The sequence below is a fragment of the Schistocerca cancellata genome, chromosome 5 (assembly GCF_023864275.1).
Source record: "Schistocerca cancellata isolate TAMUIC-IGC-003103 chromosome 5, iqSchCanc2.1, whole genome shotgun sequence".
NCBI lineage: Eukaryota > Metazoa > Arthropoda > Insecta > Orthoptera > Acrididae > Schistocerca > Schistocerca cancellata.
The window spans coordinates 494199216-494205767 of NC_064630.1; positions in this window are offsets into that span (position 1 = coordinate 494199216).

A 6552-nucleotide genomic window follows, 5' to 3' on the forward strand; every position below is an offset into this window, starting at 1 on the left:
CTGACTGCAATATCTGAAAGAAATTACTTGCTGTTGTGGTTTTCAATGGCCAGGGGAGGCTTAGGATTCAAAATGTACTTTTTCAATGATTGCTGTGTATTGTATTATATAATCAGCTATTTAGCAATATCTGTCTGTAAACCAAAAGAGGAGTGACATGACATGGCAAGGTGAAATGTTCCCATCTGTTACGTTTTTTTACTCACAATTACAACTAATTTTTCTTCTAAATTTTTTTTTTCAGTGCAGTTACATATTTGGTATGTGACACACAAATATTTCAAATGATTAAATGAACTTTCTCACATATAAATTTACAATCCAAATGGAAGTATGCTGATTCCATTAAGATACAAAATTCTCATTAGAACACCATTAATTGAAATATATGACTAATTGTAGTTGACCAATTGTAGTTATGAAAACAACAGGTAGCGGAAAAACGTTTATAGCTGATACATATCAAATGACACAATTTCAGAGACTTTACTTGTCTCATATGATTTTATGTGCTAGGAGGTTATTATTAAACTTTCCCTATTTAACATGTTATAACATGGAAACTAATTACCACATGAGTATCAAAATTGGAAGCATTAATGTCCAGAGTATAGGGTGCATGATTTCCATGTGTCACAGCACCTCCAACGAGTTTCAACTGTGGCCACCAGGTGCTATGACCAGTCACCATGATTCATAGTCTCACATACCTGACCAGTCGCAGTGCTCTTATTGACATGTCAACATGAGCTTGGACAAATGGAACAGGACCTTATTGGTGAAGCTCTATTGTCTAAACAACAGTAATGCTGCACCTGCTCTTCGAGAATATCGTTGGTTGAAAGGACTGTGGAAGGGTCCTCTTCCTCGACATGCTGTGCAGAGCATGATGAAAAAGTTCAAATCAACTGGAGAACTGGGAATCACTCCCGGAAGAGGCCAACAGCCAATTGCAGCTCAGGTGGTTGTTGAAATCACTGTTACTATGGCAGACAATGCTGCACATAATTCCCAGTCATCAGGCAGTGCGCTTGCTGTGTCATAACAGTTGAACATCCCATGGTCCACTGTACTCAGAAGGTGCTTTGAACCATTCCCAAATGGTATCCGTACAAGTTCCATATCATAAAGCAGATTGCACCATAGGATGCAAAATGACATGTTGGCTTTGCTCTCCACTTTCTCACAAGGATTGAAGTTGACAATGGCTGGCCATTTTTCTCTGATGGGTGAGGTGAACACACTGTCCTCTGTATGGTGAGGATGTCACTATATGGTGTGGCTCCACAGATACATTCATCATTCACCCATTCTTTTCTGACCAGGCTGGCACTCAAGCACCAAAGACGTGCAGTGTGACTGGCTAGCATCAATGTGATATGATTTGTCAGCATGTCATACCTGCCCTACAGGAGAGAGATGCATTGAACTTAACAGTTTTCACACAAGATGGGGCCCCACCACACATCGCTCATGTAGATCAGCTGCTTCTCCAAAACAAATTTGGAAATGATTGAATTATCAGCCAATCATATCCAAATGCTTGGCTGGCATGATCACTTGATCTCACTCCCTGTGATTTCCGGTTGTGTGCTGTCTGAAAGACAGGGTTTACTAGGGGAACATTCACACATGTGCTGATCTGACGCGCAACATATCAAGAGAGGTAGCCAACATACCTATGGACATGCTTCGTTCTGCTGTGCAGAATGCAATCCTGTGTTGTTAGACTAAGATGAACACTGATGGGTGCCATATTGAGCCCCTTTTGTAGAGTAAAGGTGCTGGTATCTAACGCTATGGTGTACCATAGCAGAACATTAAAAGTGTTTCAATTGAACTGATTCTCCATTGTTTCTCTTCCCCAGGTCTTTGACATTAATGCTATCATGTTTGGTACTCATACAGTAATTAGTTGCCTTGTTATTACCTGTAAAGTTAGAAAGTTTAATTATAACCATGTGGTATATAGCCTGAAGCATTGAATGAAACTTTGTACCAAGGCCGGACATCGAAACAGAGTCTCCTGCTTACTAGGCAAGTGCTTTAGCTCAGGTTTTATTCCTGGCCTTGGTACAAATTTTCAGTCCAAATGAAATTATTTACTTATCTGGTGATTTTTGTAGTCTCCAATGGTTCATTTTATTCAGGTCTCATGTATTCTCTATAATTTTCCTAGGTTCCTAAGTAACTTTTTATTAAATCTCATATGGTCTAGAAAATCCAGATTTAACCCATTATTCATTTTCAATCAAGATGATTTATTTCCTTTAGTTTACAGCAAATGAGCTCTAGCTGTAAATTCCACATTATTACTACTTTTTAGGTTATATTCAAAGATGTAAAGCTCACCAAAGGAGACAAAATAGTTCTATAGATTTCACAGATGCAAAAGTAATATTTTTAAACAAATAATTCTACACAATTGATTTATACCTCGAATTTTAATATGATTATGGCAGCTGTTCAGATTGTATAAATGGTTTTACAAAATGCAGTGACTTTTTAAGACATTACAGTTTTATAATATGATAAAAAAATGAAATGAAAATTGTTTCACATATGATATGGATGTGTTAGAGTTCATACACAATCATTGTTTTCTTAAAAGTTATTTCAGACAAAAATCTAAAATGATAAAACAGTCCCATGTCTTAAACATTACAAAATGAATTAACTGATGCTACACTGTCAGAATAACTGAATACCCAGCATAATGAAATCCTATAATCTTAAAACCGTAACAGCACAAAGCTACACCAGTGTGGGATGGTTTGATGGCTTTGCACTTGTTCCTTTATATTTTGGTTCATTGGTGTCGTGCTTGCCTTCCTACGGAGAATTTGGTAGTAATGGGTGTTATAGCTTGGTGCTTGTCATACTTTGGGACACCCTTGGTTATAGTGTGGCTGTCTTTTTGTTTGAATGATATTCTGTGTAACTATTTTGTTTCTTACAGTAGTGGAAGTCCTGGTTGCTTTGCAGCTGCCCCTGCAGAAGAGTGTGTTTATACTTACTCTGCTGCTCTGCATCTGCATGGACATGTCAACCTTAATAACAGATTTCTTAGCCACTGGCAGACAGAATGCCATCAATGTGGGCAATTTCATCAATTTGTATAATTTGTTTTGTTTCATCATAAGTTACTCATTTGGTTGTTTTTAATCCCTTGCACTTTTCCTCCTGAAGTATATTCCAACCTTCAATTCAGTTCTGCATGTTTACCAAGGCAATTAACATAGAATTCTGACAGGGAGCATGTGACTCTTACTCCATGGGTTTCTTTAGCACATCTACCACACTTTTTCTACCTATTGTAGCATTACTGACAGTTAAACATTGCAGGAGGCTTAGGATACATGGCTGCACTTCAAATTGGGGGATCTTGCATTAGTATACTACAGCATGATTGGTGAGTCTATAGATACAGCAAGTGTAGCAAACTTTAGAAGCTCAGAATTGATGCCTTTCATCATGTTTTCCACGTAAGTTACTCCTTCACCAGACCATTCTGTCAGCAATTCCTGATGGGCTATATTCATAATAATGCAACATGAGACCACACCTCTGCTTAAGGGAATTCACTAATTTCTTGTAGTTGACCAGCTGATTTTCAAGTCACTCACAAAATAAGAGCAACACAGTTCTACATTTTAGTGCTTTCTGAATATAAAAAGGAGACACCATTCTGAATATCCCACCTCCCATTTTAATAACTACAAATATGGTGTTGTTTAGGTGCACTCTGTCATTGTCCGCATTTCTTATGAGCATTGTAGATTACTCAGAAAGACTGTTGAACACTATCTGGTAGTTCACTGGTAGAAATAACTAGTGATTGACCCAACCTTATGAAGGAATTTTTGTTTTGTTGACTATGAGCTATTTTGGACCCATGAGAAGCTAGAGCAAATAAAGATTGTCAAAGACAGTATTCAACTCCCTTGAGTATGCTATATGTAATTGAGATAGAGCAGGTTTCCTAGAAGTTGTGCACTAATGACTATTTTGCCTCCAGAACTGCTGGAATATACTACATTTATATCAAGCATATGGGCGATGTTGAGAAGGTTTTTAAAAATTGGTGTTCCTGACTTTTTTTCACTGCCTGTTGCGTATACACGCATGTACAGCAGATCAGTCACTTAGTTTCATTCCATGAGCCTGTTCAAAGCTACATATCAATAATTTAGCCTGTTAATAAATATTCTTTTCACGGTAGGAGTCTATGGTTGTGAACTGGAAATAAGATTGTCTTTCAATAAAGCAGTGATTTGTGAAACTGAACAGGTCTGGCATTAAAATACTGGCGTTTGATGGAGAGGACTAGGGGAACTGAAAAAGGTGAATGGAAATGTATCAGAAAATGAAGAAATGTTACACACTGAGATCAAGAGCAAAAGTGAGTATGGACAATGTGGATACTTGGGACGAAGCAACTCTGACCACAATGCACTACATACATCAAGTGATTTGGAACAAGCAACTGGAATTTTTGTAAGTGATAAGAAGAATTTGTCTGAGATAATGAAGATGTTTGATGAGTTACACTTTGAGGAATCAACAGCCCCTTTAGGAGCTACTGAGCCAGCACTGCCTAGTGGAGCATGCAGGAGCTAGAGAGTAGCAGGACAAGGCTACTGCAAGCAGGGTTGGAAGGCTGTGGGGAAGGGAGGGTGGAAAATGTGGAGCTGCATGTTGCAGCCTTGTCCTGCTACCATCTAGCCTCTGAATGCTCTGCCAGGGAGTACTGACTCCTCTCCCCCCACCTGTAGCCTACTAACCCATCCCATTTCCCACCACTGTCTGCATTGCTGCTTTGATTCAACATGAGGGTTGCATTCTGGCTGCACTGGTTGGAGATAGTGATCATGTGCACATGACATGGTCTTACTTTGTGAATGTGTGTAAGTTTTCTTTTCTGAAGAAGGTTTTTGCCAAAAGCTCAATGTGTAACAGTCTTCTTTTGTGCCTCTCTGCAGCTCAATGTGTCATCTGTACAATGAGTAGCAATCTATCTTTCTCATAACATTGTTTAAATTCCAACCTGGACTTATGACTGTGTAATGAATTAATTAAAATTAATGGGGACAAAAGTGACAGAAATGGAGTAGCTAAACTACATATTGAGAACCTTACTGGAATCTTTGTGATGTAATGGTGATCTAGTCAATGTTTTGAAAGGAGGTCAGAGAGCTGAATACATTAAAAGCAATATTCAAATGATGGATTTAAAAGACAAGGATGAAGTGGAAGGTGTAAAGTTCATCGCATTTCACAATGAGCAGTTGCATTGTGGATATGGCATACCAGGACATTTGTAGAGGACTGTTGTCAGTCAGAAGCACTCAGAGATTCATGGCCACTTGGTAGACATCATCAAGGAGGCGGCTGAAGAAGTGGGCAACATGGGCAGAACAATGAATGTTCTGGTAACAGCTAATAGCTACAATGTCAGGTGAGCAGCATAGTTCAAGAGGCAGCCAGTATCAAAGCCATTAGCAGAATGGAACCAACAACAGCAACTTTGTGATGGAGACACAACACATGATGACACTGAATAATGTTGAATCAGGTAGCATACAAATGATTGGTTATTGGGTAGTGATTGCACAGATCATGCTACTAATAATGAAAATAATTTGTCTGAGTACATAATTTTAAAAGAGCCTGTAAATGTGAAAGTCATAGGGAATAAACTTTTCAAAGCTATGAAAATAGGAAATATAATTAGTTGTTTTCCAGTTTGTAATGAAATGATTCAAACTGAAATAAACAATGTTTTTTATACCAAAGACATTGATATAAATTTGAATAGTTAAGCTAAAATAACAAAAAAACTCTATCTGTAGGCAAAAAGTGTTTGATAAAAATAGTGACTTAGTTGTGATAGCTTTGCCAGAAAATTGGCTGCATAAAATGACATGTAGAATTTATAAGAAAGAGATTACTGTAAATACTGTGATTAGTAAGAATCATACAACAGCAAAAGAGAAATACTATAGCACACAGGGACTTGTAAATTTTGATGATTTGAGTATGTTGTGTAAACATTAGTTAGCAGATGGATTCCAAAGAAATTCAGAACTAGGATTTATGAAATGTAAAGTTTTTATTGAAAATAAATGCACAATTTACCTTTTGAAAACAATAGAAATGTAGCAATTATTGATCACAAGAACAATAATCTTTGAGTTTTACTTTTTGGCTCTTTTATTGAGGATATTTGATATGTTTGTCTGTGCACGGTTCTTCTCTCAAATGTTCTTACTTTGTGTATATGTGCTACAATTATGTAAAAAAAGTGCTCTGCAGTGTACGTTGTGTTGGTGACTGTTATCCTTTCATCGTACAACTTAAGGAAGAGAATTACCACATTGGTGACCCCATACTCATTTTCACCTGTTTGCCTGTTATTTTATTGACTGTGTGCTGTGTGCAAGGTATGAAAAATGAATTGTATTCCATATGACACAAAAAACCCTTGTTCTCTCATCTCATTTTGCCTGCAGACTGTGACTATCAAGTGCAGCACCTACCTCATGTCACCAA